General features: G+C 48.7%; 1 protein-coding gene and 1 pseudogene across 1 annotated transcript in view; one reads left to right on the top strand and one right to left on the bottom strand.

Moving 5' to 3' along the window:
- Window positions 1-15743, top strand: part of LOC119395694 (uncharacterized) — a 74440-nt gene that overhangs the window by 18822 nt on the left and 39875 nt on the right. The window lies entirely within an intron of this gene.
- Window positions 12315-13457, bottom strand: LOC125758952 (protein GVQW3-like; annotated as a pseudogene).

Below are 15743 nucleotides of genomic sequence, written 5' to 3'. Positions count from 1 at the left end.
TTGGGCAAGCGGTTCAACTTTGGCCGAGTGGCTGAATCGAGGGACGTGCCGACAAACAGAAAGACAGAAAGACAGACCAAAATTTCTGCGTTTAAGTTCCCCAAGAAAGACTATCGTCTTTAAAAAACTATCACTGTTTCCGACTGTACAGCAACTCACGTGGTGGAGGATTAATATTTTTTCATCTCATCAAGATTTTGTCATAGAGCGAAAATAGCTTACGAAGCAATATCGCCTGATTATGAAACTCACTATCAATAGCCAATAACTACTTTCCAGCTGGGATACAAGATCACAGTGCTCTTTATGCGACTCTGAGCTTCTGTAAAAACAATATATTATTTGCGGGAGACTATATTTCTCATCATGTGTCGTGGGGCTTCCGTACAGACTCATCGGGAAAACGGTTGTGGGACTGGGCTAACGCGAACAATTTTATTTGTTTAAATTCCAAAGTTGCCACATTTGCTCGATGCAACTCGAGGTCGGTATTAGATTTAGCATGTGTTAGTCAAACGTTTCTATCTCGTCTTGGAATGTATACCGCTACAAGTAGTGATCACCATCCACTTGTATTTGAAATTAACAAGCCACTAGTGACGTTAGATTATCAGGTGCAAAATTTCGTAGACTACTTGACATGTCTCGCTTGAAGACAACGACGATGAAGTGCGCGCGCGACACACTGGCGCGGTGGCACGAGCGTGATTCTGGTGTCGAACGTTAGCCATTCGTGACTCCAACGCCTAAGCTGCGCTTTCTAAAGTGTTCATGTTTCCTTGTGTAAAATAAATCGTCGTACAGCCACAAGTGGCTGTACAGACGTAACAGTTGGCGACGAGGAAGACTCTGGACTCACCGGCACTTCACCGACGTCAAGGAACGGAACGAGATGGCGACGCCTGACTTTGGTCGGCTACCCGAATTCAGCGGCAGCTCCGGCTCCTGGAGATCCTGGTATGGGAGGCTACAGTTCTTCTTCGAGGCTAACGACATTACGGACGCTTCCAAGAAATGTGCTCATCTGCTAACGTTATGCGGGGAACAGACTTACGACGTCGTCTGCGCCCTCGTTCAACCCAAGCAGCCCAGCCAAGTGAGCTACGATGACATAGTCGAGATGCTCAGGGCGCACTTTGATCCACAGCCATCTGAGCTCTTCTGCAGGGCACGCTTCCAACGTCGTGACCAATGGCATGACGAAACTGTCAGTGATTACGTAACAGCGCTCAAGAAGCTAGCAGCAGATTGCAATTTTGGAACAAGCGTAGACGCTGCGGCGAATCCAACAATGCTGCCTCGATGTAATGCTGCGTGATCGTTTCGTTTGCGGTCTTCGGAACGAGCAGATCCAGCAACGGCTGTTCGCAGAAAAGGACTTGACATTCAAGAGAGCCTTTGACATTGCACTGCGAGCTGAAAACGCCGTCGAAGACCAGAAAAACGTGAAAAAGGAATTCAAAGAGATTCACGAAGCCTGCACAAGTATCGGCAAGACAGAACATCAACGTCACTCGAGTGCCTCTGCCCAAAAGAAGAAACAACACTGTTGGCGTTGTGACGCGCAGCATAGTCCGGACACTTGCAAGTTTCAGACAGCTTCCTGCAACTACTGCAAGAAACGCGGACACATTGAAAAGGCCTGCCTGAAAAAGCGGAAAGAGGCAAGAACAAACAAGAACAACAACATCGAATGTCCCCGACAAGGAACTTCGAAAGCGGCCTCAGCACCAGTCACGACTCAACAGTATTCACCAGACGTGGCACTTTACGAGCTCAACACCTTAATCGACGCGTCCAGCACGCAGAAGGTCATGACTCAACTACGCATACATGGCAAGACCTTGGAGTTCTAAGTCGACTCGGGTGCAGCTTGCACACTCATTAGTGAGGCCACATTCAAAGCCACGTGGAAAGATGACCCACCACAGCTTCAAACGGACAACATTCTCCTACGCACATGGTCAGGCCAGTCCCTCCGAGTTCTCGGATGCGCAACGGTGGATGTAGAGCACAAGAACAAGAATTTCACACCACCGCTTGTTGTCATCAAAGGAGTAGGTTGTAACCTCCTCGGACGAAACTGGTTTTCTCATCTGGGTATACAGATCACGGGCATCAATGACGTATCAGACGACAAACTTGTTTCGAAGCTTCTAGACAAGTACCAGTCTGTGTTCAACGAGGACATCTCAGGACACGTCGGTCCTGCGGTACAACTTGAACTCGTGGAAGGAGCGAAACCAAAGTTCCTAAAAGCACGACCAGTTCCTTTCGCGCTGCGGTCAGCTGTAGAAGCTGAATTGGATCGACTGCTAAGTCAAGGCATAATCGAGCCTGCGCAGCATTCGGATTGGGCAACGCCTCTCGTACTTGTTCGAAAGAAAAACGGCTCGTTGCGAATATGCGGCGACTACCGTTGCACAGTGAACCAGGTATCGAAGAAGGCAGGCTACCCACTTCCAAAAACAGATGAAGTCCTTAGCCACTTGAGGGGAGGCAAGGTATTCAGCACCCTGGATTTGGCACAAGCTTACCAGCAACTTCACGTAACGCCAGAGACAGCAGAGATATTGACCCTGAACACGCTGAAAGGGCTTTACAAGGTGAAACGGTTGCCTTTCGGAATCTCTGCAGCGCCAGCCATTTTTCAACGCTTTATGGAGACTACGCTGTCTGGCATCACAGGCGTTTGCGCATACCTAGATGACGTGATCATCAGCGGAAAAGACGCCACTGAACACGCCGAGAGACTGGAAGAAGTTCTGAAGAGGCTGCGCAATTGCAACCTTCGTCTCGGCAAAAACAAGTGCTGCTTTGCAGTGCGAGAAGTTTCTTTTCTGGGACACCGAATTGACGAGACAGGCGTCCACACCAACGAAGAGAAAGTTCGAGCAATAACGGAGGCTCCAGCACCAAACTGCAAGCAAGCACTTCAATCATTTCTTGGAATGCTGGCTTTCTACGACAGGTTTTTGAAGAACAGGGCAACAATTACCAGCTGTCTCTACCAGCTTCTTCAGAAAGACGCCACGTGGAGATGGGAGACCAAGCATCAAGAAGCATTCGATAAACTGAAGAGATTGCTTCTCAGTCAGACCGTACTGGCACACTACGACGAACAGAAGGAGCTTCTAGTCTCATGTGACGCTTCACCGTATGGCATAGGAGCTGTTCTGTTTCAACGTGATGACCAGAATAGAGAGGCGCCAATCGCTTTCGCATCTCGGACGCTAGGGACAGCGGAACGCAATTATGCGCAGTTGGACAGAGAAGGCCTTGCCGTAGTGTTTGCTGCACACAAGTTCCACAAGTATATTGCGGGAAGAAAGGTGACTTTCGTCACGGATCATCAACCGCTTCTCGGCATACTGGGTCCAGGGAAGCCAACGGCTCAAGTCCTCTCACCACGGATGTCCAGATGGTGCATCAAGTTGTCGGCCTATGACTACAGCATCGTCTACAGGCATGGCAAGAATCATCAAAACGCGGACGCGTTGAGTCGATTGCCACTACCAGAACGTCTCGATGAACCCTGGCCACCAGGCGACGTACTATTGTTCGAAGCTTTGGCGAGACCTCCGTTCACGGCTACAGAGATAGCACGTCTTACACAAGAAGACAGCATCCTGCAGAGGTTGTACAAGGCAGTGCAGGATGGCACAGTGGAGAAACTCACTGGAGATGAGTTCGCTCCTTACCGACGACGAGCGACCGCACTAGCATTTCATCGCGAGTGCCTGACACTTGGATCACGGGTGATCATACCGAGCTCAGCACGATCCCACGTTCTGGCACTTCTGCACGCTGGTCACCGAGGCATGGTAGCCATGAAGAAGTGCGCAAGGAGCTACGTATGGTGGCCCGGAATCGACAAGGTTATCGAGGAAACGGTGCGACAGTGCCGTGAATGCCTTTCAACGCAGAAGAGCCCACCCAAAGCTCCTATTCCCTCCTGGGACCGTCCCAAGACACCATGGCACACGGTGCACGTTGACTTCGCGGGGCCACTACTCGGGCGCACCTACTTGGTTGTTGTGGATGCACACACAAAGTGGGTGGAAGTCCGGCACGTGACGCAAGCAACATCCGCGGTTGTCATCGACGTGCTACGAAGCATCTTTGCTACGTTTGGCATTCCCCGAAAGGTCGTCTCCGACAACGGAAAAGACTATTTCCAACGAGATAAGGCAGTTCTATACGGCAAATGGCATACAGGCTACAACATCACCAGCTTACCATCCTGCCACAAACGGCCAGGCAGAACGCTATGTGGCAGAGCTGAAAAGAGCACTCCTGAAGGATACAGACAGGTCCATACAGTGTCGACTTGCAAGATTCCTGTATAGGCAGCACACGACCATTCACACTGCTACAGGAATGTCACCTGCGAAAGCAATGTTTGGACGAGAGCTTCTATGTCCTCTCGATCTTCTCAAACGGGAGACGGAAATACACATCCCTGAGAGACAGGAGCCATTGACGGAATCCCGTCGCTTCGCAGTAGGAGAGAGAGTGCTCATCCGACAGTTTTTGAAAAAGCCAGATTGGATTGAAGGCGAAATACTGCGCCGCGTCGGACCACGATCCTGGCTTGTAAAAAGCAACTACGGAAAGGTTCGACGTCATCTCAACCACATGAGGAAAACGAGCCAGACCGGACACACAATCCAATCACCGACGGATTGGAGCGTAGCAGATGATTTCTCGGACACAACGTCAGAAGAGACGCCGTCGAGTTCTGCTGATCAGCGGCCTGACTCGCTCAACATGCAAGACAAGACTCCCTCGCAACCGTCGACCTCGACGTCACAAGCAGGAACCACCCGGCAACTGCGACCACCAGAGGTTAGGTGGCCTCCAGACCGCTATGGAGACTTCGTCTAAGGGGGGAAGAATTGACATGTCTCGCTTGAAGACAACGACGATGAAGTGCGCGCGCGACACACTGGCGCGGTGGCACGAGCGTGATTCTGGTGTCGAACGTTGGCCATTAGTGACACCAACGCCTAAGCTGCGCTTTCTAAAGTGTTCATGTTTCCTTGTGTAAAATAAATCGTCGTACAGCCACAAGTGGCTGTACAGACGTAACACTACTCTTAATTTAAAAAGAATTTGCAGTCAACTTTGTCTTCCTTCACCAGTATGGAAAGAAATGTTAAAGCTATGAGTATTTGCTCAGCTTTAAAACTTATAATAAAAAACTTACAGATCACTGTATCTTCAACAAAAGGACATGCTATATCTGCCTGGTGGAATTCGGATTGTGCAAGAGATTATAGACGCCAAAAAGCTGCATGGAAAAAACTCCTTATAAACCAAAGCCCTACTAATTGGAGCAATTATTTTTACGCTGAAGCTATGTTTAAAAGAACAGTATCATTAGCAAAAGACGATTATGAAGAAAAACGATATAATTTTTTATCAAAGAGTGGTAATAAAAAAAGCTCTGTTTAGGTTTCTCCGTAATCGTAAGGCTGTCGCAGTGCCCGTAAATATTGATTCGGTTATCCTTTCCCCAAAGGAACTGCAAGATATATTAGCTGAAATTGCATTAGGCTTAGAAAAGATATTTACATCACAGCTAGAAATAAAGTTGGTAAAACTTCCATTCGAGAACGATTTTATTGAAGTAAATATGGAAGAACTTGAGCACGTCGTTCGTCTTCCCCCTAACGCAGCTCCAGGCCCAGACGGCGTTACGTCTGGATTGTTGAAAATATCATTCGACATCTCTCCAGAAGATCTGCTGAACGTCGTCAATCACTCAGAAATAGCTGGGTTCCTCGTGACTGCAGACTAGCAAAAATTCTTCCGCTTCTTAAAAAACAGGGAGTAGGAATGCAGGTGGACAACATTAGACCGATTGCTTTAACGTCACATGTAATTAAATTAATAAAAAGAATATTGCAACGATGGTATCGATTTATTTACAAGCTGAGAATAATGAGAGATGTTGGGTGCAGCGCAAGGGACAGGACGGTCAGCCCCACAACGGCCCGCTCCTCGTGCGCCCTTCTCCTTCCTCTTCTTCTTGGCTCCAGCGAACTATGCAGCGTCACAATTTCCCCGGGTGCAGACGAAGCTCTCCGAGCGAGTTACGTAGCCCGATGGTGGTAATGCTTTAGGCGGGCAACATGTACTGCTTGGGTTCTACGTGACCGCCGGTTGTCAGAGGACACTTTGGCGATGACGAACGTGACGTCACTCAAACGTCTCAATATGACGTATGGTCCGGTATACCTGGACAAAAACTTCGTGCACAATCCTTTTTTCCGCACAGGCGTCCAGAGCAAAACAAAGTCTCCACGAGCAAATGTGACAGGCGTGTGTCGAGCGTCATAACGAGTTTTGGCTCGGTCTTGTGACAAAATAGTCTTGAGGCGAGCCAGTCGACGAGCTTCTTCAGCACGACATAAAGTCCGGGCTACTGAGAAATCTTCATGTGGAGACCAGGGAAGTATCGTGTCGATAAAGCTTTGGGGATGGCGAGCGTAGAGCAAGAAGAAAGGCGCATACCCGGTGACTTCGTGCTTCGCCGTGTTGTATGCGTACGTAACAAATGGCAAAACAGAGTCCCAATTTTTGTGGTCATTGGACACATACATGGCAAGCATGTTGGTCAAGGTGCGATTCGTGCGCTCAGTCAGGCCGTTTGTTTGAGGGTGGTAAGGTGACGAATGCCGATAGTCAGATCCACAAAGGCGTAATAGTTCTTCAACAACATCCGCTGTAAACTGTCGTCCTCGGTCACTAATCACAACACGCGGAGCACCGTGACGAAGAATGGCAGAGTGCAGCAGGAAGAATGAGACGTCAGCTGCTGTAGCGGAAGTGAGCGCCGCCGTCTCAGTATATCGCGTCAGGTAGTCCACACACACTATAATCCATCGACACCCAGCAGATGACTTAGGGAAGGGGCCAAGCAAATCGACGCCGATCTTTTCAAAGGGAAGGGTTGGTGGCTTAACTGGCTGCAAGGCACCCGCCTGAGGCGTTGTTGGTTGTTTGTGACGTTGTCAAATAGCACAGCTGGCAACGTACTGTTTTGTTGTCTTCCAGAGCTTGGGCCAGTAGAAACGCTGACGCACACGGTGCAGCGTCCGAGCGAAGCCTAGGTGACCTGATGTAATGTCATCGTGCATGGCGCGAAGGATCTCGGGTCTAAGATTCTGGGGCACGACGAGGAGGAGTGGAGCACCTTCAGCGGAATAGTTCTTCTTGTACAATAAACCTGCGGATATGGTGAAAGGTGAACTCCGTGCTGCTGACCGAGCGGCATCAAGAAGAATCCTTACGGAAGGGTCTTGCTCCTGTTCACGCTTGAAGGCGGCGGCATCGGGAAACTCCGTGGATATTCTGAAAAGATATTCGTCCAAGTCATCCTCCCCATCTCGGGTGCTTGCTGACGGAAGTCGAGATAAACAGTCAGCATCGGTGTGACAGCGACCACTCTTGTATGTGACGGAAAAGTCGTATTCTTGTAGCCGTAATGACCAGCGAGCTAACCGGCTGGTGGGGTCGCGTAGTCCAACCAACCAGCAAAGTGAATGGTGGTCGGTGACTATCCTGAAGGGACGGCCGTAAAGGTATGGTCGAAACTTCTGAATGGCGAACACTACCGCGAGGCATTCCATTTCGGTGACGGTATAGTTCCGTTCTGCCTTTGTGAGTGTACGGCTTGCATAGGCGATGACTTGTTGGCGTCCGCTATGTATCTGTACAAGTACCGCTCCAATGCCCACACCACTAGCATCGGTGTGAAGCTCAGTTGGTGCCTCAGGATCAAAATGGCGTAAAATTGGAGCAGAGGTAAGTAAAAACTTTAGCTCACTGAACGCAGACTCGCACTCAGCAGTCCATGCGAAGGGTGTGTCCTTGTGAAGCAGAGACGTGAATGGATGAGCTAGACGTGCAAAGTCCTTGATGAAACGTCGGAAATACGAGCACAGCCCAAGGAAGCTGCGGAGGTCTTTCACTGTCTTCGGTTGCTCGAAGTCTCGGACGGCGGCAAGCTTCTGAGGATCGGGACGGATGCCTTCCTTGTCGACAAGAAAACCAAGGACAAGCGTTTGACGCTCACCAAAGTGACACTTTTTCGAGTTAAGGATCAGTCCCGCACGGCGGATGCAGTCGAGAATAATTTCAAGCCGTTGGTTGTGCTCGTAGAATGTCTTGCCGTAAATGACCACGTCGTCAAGGTAGCACATGCATATTTCCCATCGGAGGCCGCGAAGGATCGTGTCCATGAATCGCTCGAAGGTTGCCGGAGCATTACACAAGCCAAAGGGCATTACATTAAACTCAAAGAGGCCATCCGGCGTAATGAAAGCGGTCTTCTCTTTGTCTTGTGGGTTCATAGGTATTTGCCAGTAGCCTGAGCGCAAGTCGACAGATGAAAAGTATGAAGCGGAATGTAGGCAGTCTATGGCATCGTCTATTCGTGGGAGCGGATAGACATCCTTTTTCGTTACTGCGTTTAGGCGTCTATAATCGCCACGAATCATCCTTTTTCTTGACCAGTATAACGGGAGCTGCCCAAGGACTACAGGACTCTTGGATGACACCTTTCTGTAGCATCTCCTTAACTTGGTCGCCGATCACCTTCCTCTCGGTGGGAGAGACGCGGTACGGCTTCTGTCGAATGGGGGCTGCGGCCCCAGTATTGATGCAGTGGTGCACGCGGGACGGCGGTGGTGAAGGCAGACGCTCAGGTTGTGCAAAGTCAAAGACTGAGGCATAGCGCACAAGAAGCTCGTGGAGCGCGCGTTGGTCGGACGAGGGGAGCGACTTGTTGATCATGCCGTTGAACTTTGACGAGTGGTCAGAGAGTGGGGAAGTTTTAGTTTTGTCGGTAGTGACAGCAACTGCACGAATACCCACAGCGGTATCTTCTTCAAAGTACGCTAACTTCAAACCAGCAGGTAAAATAACGGACTCGGAGGACACGTTCACCGTCCACACGTGAGTACAACCGCCCACTAGTTGGACAAGTGAGCGAGGGACTATAAGGCTTTTCTTTAGCGTGTTAGAGTAGTCCGGCTCAATCAGTCCACAGGACAAACCTTCACGCGGGCGAGATGAAGTAACTGGAACAAACTTTGCTGTTCGCGCAGGCAAAAGCACATCACTGGACACGGAAAATACCTCAACTCGATCAGATGGCATTTCGTCACAAGCATGTGGTAGTAGATCAGTTCGCAGGGAAATTTCACCAGCTCTGCAGTCTAATGTCGCTCCACAGTCTCGCAAAAAGTCGATTCCAAGAATCACGTCATGAGTAGCGCGTGCTAGCACGGTGAATTCAGTTCGAAACTCCTGTTCACCCACGGTAACCAAAACTGAACATACTCCAACAGGTCGCAACAGTTCGCCGCCAACTCCACGAATTGTGGACTTCCCGTCCCAGGCAAACATCACTTTCTGTCCTAGGCGATTCTTGAAAGAAAGGGACATCACAGACACGGAAGCACCAGTATCTACTAAGGCAACAGTACTAACACCCTCAATACAGACACACACTTTGTTCTTTGACATGACGACAGGCGGAGTAATTTGCGAAGATGACCGTCCTGCGACCTCACCTCCATCGGTCGCACCAGCTAGTTTCCCAGCTGGGGTGGTGTAGGCGGGCGGCGCGGTGATGGCGATCGACGCGTCCGGGTTGGTGGCGGAGTCAGGCTGCGGTCAGACACCGGAGACGAATTCCTGGGCATGTATTCCCGCGGTGGCAGACGAAAAGGGGTAGCTAGGGCAGATGGTTGCCAGGGTGCGGCGTCTTGCATGCGAAGCAGATACGCACGATCTCTTGCAGTGCGTTGCGGACGACGTCTGCAGTACCTCGAGATGTGTCCCTGAACACCGCAATTGAAGCAGACAGGTGGGTTGCGGTGGTTCTCGTTGTTGTAGGACACAGGTCTCCTGGGCATTACGTAGTCGGAAGACCCTCGCCGAGGCGGCACGTCCTGTCGACGCGTAAAATTCGTCACTTGAGGCTGTGTCATGGCGCTCTCCATATGGACGTCATCGCGGTTGGTGTATGCAGGTCGTGACCAGGAGACCGGTACTTCCGAATAGCTCTCATCCAATGCACACTGGTGACACACGCGGTTGGCATCTCCACCTTGAAAGGGAGCCAGTTCGTCTCTGACAACACGCCGTATCATAGCGGCGAGGTCATCAGAGGAAGAGATGTCTACACTTGCTACATTCGTGACGTTGTCCAGTCGGCCGAACTTCGGAAGTACCCTCCGTGTTTTGAGAGCTTCAAAGGCACGGCAGTGACGCCTCAAGTCGGATGGCGTCGTGACATCTTCCTTAGAGATAAGAAAATTATAAACATATTCGGCAATTCCCTTGAGCAAATGTCCCACCTTGTCCTCATCCGACATGTTTGGATTCACTATACCACATAGCTTCAGGATCTCTTCTATGTAGGTCGTGCACGTCTGTCCAGGTAGCTGTGCTCGCCGTGAAAGCGTCTGCTCGGCCTTTTTCTTTTTGGAGAGCGAATCACCGAAGCAATTCTTTATCTCGTCGACGAAGGTCTCCCAAGTTGTCAGCACATCCTCATTGTTGTCAAACCACAGAAGTGCAGTTCCGGCAAGGTACAGGACAACATGCGAGAGTTGTGCAGAGGCGCTCCATTCATTAAGGCGGCTCACCCTCTTATAGTGCCGCAACCAGTCGTCGACGTCCTCATCTTCTCTTCCCGAGAATGTGCGCGGCTCCCGATAAGGAGTGCAGCCCGCCTGTCTTGGGCGAGCAGTCTCTTGTGCGGTTCTTTCATGGCCATCGTCACGTCTGTCCGCGTCATTCATGGTAACGTCTCCCGGTGGTAGCCCGGCCAACCGTTTACTGCGTCGAGGGGGCGGTAGAGCTCGGTCGTCCAGTGTTACGTACCCCGCACCTCCACCAAAACTGTAACGATGGTATGGATTTATTTACAAGCTGAGAATAATGAGAGATGTTGGGTGCAGCGCAAGGGACAGGACGGTCAGCCCCACAACGGCCCGCTCCTCGTGCGCCCTTCTCCTTCCTCTTCTTCTTGGCTCCAGCGAACTATGCAGCGTGACAATATTATACATAAGAATTATAAAGTTTGTAACAGATAATGCAATACTCAGCTCGTGCCAGATTGGATTTAGACCCGCTTGCTCGACATGGTGTGCGCATGTCGATTTAGAGGCTCGTATTAAACTTGCTCGGCACAGACGGCAGTATGCGGCCTTAGTAACCCTTGATTTAGCCAACGCATATGATAGTGTTGGACATGTTATTCTCATCAATGCCCTAAAAAACTTAAATTTCCCGCATTATATTACAAATTGGATGCATGAATTTTTAAAAGATAGAAAGTTTTATTGCTCCCAACGAGGTGTTTCTACATCTAAATATAGCCAGACGAGAGGTGTCCCCCAGGGCTCTGTTCTCTCGCCAGTTTTATTTAATATTTTATGAAGTTCGATACCCATTTGCGATAAAATACAAGTATACATATATGCCGATGATATTGCGTTTTTCGCGTCTGACTGTAATATACATTTACTCCATTCAACTTTACAGTCATATTTAGCAACATTGGAAACCTGGTTTAATGATATTCGTATGGAACTAAACGTTACGAAAAGTTCCATAATAGTATTTCCTTTGGATGTGCTTTGGAAGTTGACTTTATCTGGGTGTGCTGTATGATTAAAAACTGAGCTGGCGTAATCACATTGAACATATTAAAATTAAGGCTGCACGCGCTGTTGTGGATGATAAGTATACTTGGCCGGCTCCGTTCCTGTCTACGCAGAGATACGCTGATCATGATTTACCACGTGTACGTTCACCGATCCTTTTATTTCGTTGCGTACTATACTCTGGTGGACCAGCGTACAAGGTAAACCCCTTGATGCTTTTAGATCGGGAAGCTCTTCGCAGTTGTCTCTAGGTGTGCCAAAATTTACAGCTAACAACGTTTTGTATCAAAAAGTTCGGATACCCACTCTAGCTTGCAGATTCCGTATTTTAACAGTTAAAAATTATTTAAAAATTTATTAATCTACTTTGAAAAGGCAGCAGTTCGTATATTTGGCCGAACCCAGCGTTTTTTTTTTTTAATAGCATTGGTCCCGTGTATACGAGGTCTGTTAGAAAAGTATCCGACCTTTGGTGGAAGAAAAAAAACTGGCATAATTCGAGCGTTGGAATTACCTAATCCCCCTCAAAGTAGTCCCCTTGAGACTCCACACACTTCTCCGAGCGGTGCTGCCATTGTTGGAAGCATTCTGAGAAGGCCTCTTTCGGAATGGAGTTTAGCTCAGCTATCGTTGCAGCCATAATGTCCTCCCTTGTCTGAAGTCGCTCTCCTCTCAATGTCCTCTTGAGTTTGGGAAACAGCCAGAAGTCGCAGGAGGCCATATCAGGAGAGTAAGGAGCCTGTTGAACTACAGAAGTCTGAATTTTCGCCAAAAAAGTCTGAACCAAGTGTGAGGAATGTGCAGGAACATTGTCGTGATGGATGCGCCAGTTTCCTGTTGACCACAACTCAGGTCTCTTGCGCCGCACAGTATCACGTAGGCGACGGAGGACATCCCTGTAGTACTCTTTGGTGATTGTTTGACCCTGTGGTGCGTACTCGTGGTGTACCACACCGCGGGAGTCAAAGAAAGCACTCGCATCACTTTGACGTTGCTGCGCACTTGGCGGGCCTTCTTTGGCCTTGGTGACGTGGAATGCTTCCACTGTGACGCCTGGGATTTGGTTTCCGGGTCGTACCCGTACATCCAAGACTCGTCACCAGTGATAATGGTGTTCATGAACTTAGGGTCACTGCTTGTGAAATCCAGCATGTCCTGTGAGACTTCAACACGAAGTTGCTTTTGCTCCACCGTGAGCATTTTCGGCACGAATTTCGCCGCAACTCTCTTCATGGCCAAATCTTCGGTCATAATGGAATGTGCAGAGAAAGTGCTGATGCCCACCTCTTCCGCAATTTCCCGGATAGTCACACGACGGTCCCTCATCACCACAGCGTTCACTTCGGCAATGACCTGGTCATTTCGGCATGTTGATGGCCGACCGGAGCGTGGCTCGCTCTCCACCGATGTGCGGCCGTCTTTAAACCGGTTGTACCACTTATTAATCTGTGTGCGGCTCATAGCGTCGTCACCGAAAGCCGTCTTGATCTTCCCAATGGTTTCCACTTGGCTGTCGCCCAGTTTCTGGCAAAATTTGATGCAGTAGCGCTGCTCCAGTCGCTACGTCATTTTCCTTGCAATGAAAAACCGACGAGAGCACTGCGCACGACCTCACTCAAACGCTGCGTCCCAGCGACTGACGCTATTGGCAGGCGGGAAAAAAATCACGCATGCGCACGAAGGTTCAAGGTCGGCTGATGCAAGCGCGCTTGTTTCAAATCCATCAGGTGCTCGCAAAAAAAAATAAGGTCGGATACTTTTCTAACAGACCTCGTTTAAGCCTCAAATTCTGTTTGTTCAAACCCTACTAGATGCCTTAAACGTTAATATATTAGAAATCATTCCATCAGATAAGCGCATCGGCAATGTGCAAATAGAATTCGATGACATCTTTCCAATGAATGCCAAACATTTGCCTTCTAAGTATGTGACTGGCCTATTCGAAGAGCACCTAGCTGTCTCACTTGAAATTAATGCTGTAATTGCAACAGATACATCTATGAGTGATGAGAAAGCAGGTGTGGGTACTTTTTCTCAGTCATTATCCTGGTCATATTCATTACGGTTCCCAGATTATACACCCATATTTGAAGCGGAATTAACGGCTATTATTCTAGATCTACGAAAACTTCCAGCAACTCATTCGACAGCTGTGATAGTGACTGATTCGTTATCCGTATGTTCGTCCCTATCATCGTCGTGGGAATCAGCTGTACTAAATGCATTTAAATCATTAATCGTTTCTACAAAAAATTAGATTGGTCGTTTCGGAATGCCCCCTACAACATAACGAAACGCGCTAGGCCCTAAAGTGAATATTAAAAATGTTGCCTAATTCATCTTAGTTAATTAACAAATTAAGCGTAATACGAAAATACCCTAACGAGAGTCACATGACGGCAAACCATGTTATATTCAGTTGAGGTTAACGACTATTTTGTAAATATTTGGTTCCATTTACGTGAAACACCCTCTATACACACGATACACGCGGCACCCGTAACAGCTATGACAATAGAGCATGAGGTATCGTCAACTCGTATGTAAAACTCAGTTCTAATGGGAAATAGCATAAATAAAACGGCTCGTGGGGACGCGAATGAGAAAAACAGAGTACTCGGTATTACGTTTCTTAAATCCCCTTCCTACCATATTACAGCGAAAGCTGTTATGAGATCATTTCACCGGACGTTTTTGGCGCCGTAGTTGTCCGCCGCCGCCGGTGTCCGTAACCAGTATCGCTCGAAATAAGAAAAAAAACGAAATAAGAAAAATTCCAGGATGGAACGAGGTTCGAGCATGGGCCCTCTGCGTGGGAGCCCAGTATTCAACCTCTGAGCCATGCCGGTGCTTGAAACCGCTTTGCAAAATGGTCCTATACAGGCTTCATGTCGGGAAGGAACCACATTAGCATATGCAATATAGCGTGGTAGAAGAGTAAAATAAGCACCAAGCGTCGCCCAACGCGAATTCTGTAACCAGGCGTCACACAATGCGAATTGCGCAACGAGTAGGTTGTTGAATGCTTCCAACCCATTACAAAGTGCTCTGCCATAATTCTTCCTCGTCATCAGGCACAGCATCAACAAAGTACGCATAATGCCTTACATGCGTTTAGCAGGTACCACGGCTCTCCCTAGAATGAAGAAAAATGGCACAGTGCCTGCTGTCCTACTTCTCAAAATTACAATGATTTAGAGCGTAGTGGGTTCCTCGCAAGTGCGCTTGTATTGGTTGCCAAGGAAGCCCATAAGCGCATGATCCATTTCCTCAGGGTCTCAGTAAAATTACAATGATTTAGAGCGTAGTGGGTTCCTCGCAAGTGCACTTATATTGGTTACCAAGGAAGCCGATAAGCGCATGATCCATTTCCTCGGGGTCTCAGTAAAGTTCTTCGCCCCCCCCCCCGTCCCTCTCCCACGTCAACGTATGTTATACAGCATGACGGGAGAGGGAAATGGCGACCGGGCGTCACCCAATGCAAATTACATAACTGGTGGGCCGTTTAAAGCTTCCAACCCATTACAAAGGGCTGAGCCATAATTCTTCATCGTCATCAGTCGCCGCGTCAACAAAGTGCACATAATGCCTTACGGGCGTGTAGCTGCTGCCTGACGAATGACGAATAATGGCTTAGTAGGTGCTTCCCAACTTCACAAAAACTGTGATTTATGGCGTAGTGGGTACCTTTCTAGTGTACTTGTATTGTAGCCCCAAGAGAGCTTACAACGGGCTCTAGAAACGCCGCTCTCCCAGCTTTCGCTGTGACTGTGCTGCGGTTTCAGCGCAGGCCTGGCGTTTTTAAGCTTTCTGCTTATAATATCCAGTAGTATAACGCAAACTCAATTTCGTCATTTCCCTAAACCGTAAGCAGAATTTTTCTTAATGTATACTCAAGGCACGCCCAGATTATTTTGCATTTCTCCTAAACATCGCCATGACGTAAAAGAAAACTCACATGGAATGTAGATATGTAAATAGTGGCAGTGATGCAGACATTAAAAAATAAGAATAAAACAGAGAACGTGTTTTAGCAGCAGGTTACAAAAGATATAA

This window comes from Rhipicephalus sanguineus, chromosome 6 (genome assembly GCF_013339695.2).
Source record: "Rhipicephalus sanguineus isolate Rsan-2018 chromosome 6, BIME_Rsan_1.4, whole genome shotgun sequence".
Classification (NCBI taxonomy): Eukaryota; Metazoa; Arthropoda; class Arachnida; order Ixodida; family Ixodidae; genus Rhipicephalus; species Rhipicephalus sanguineus.
Note: the sequence above shows the minus strand (reverse complement) of the source record. Positions and strands in the feature narration are given on the sequence as shown.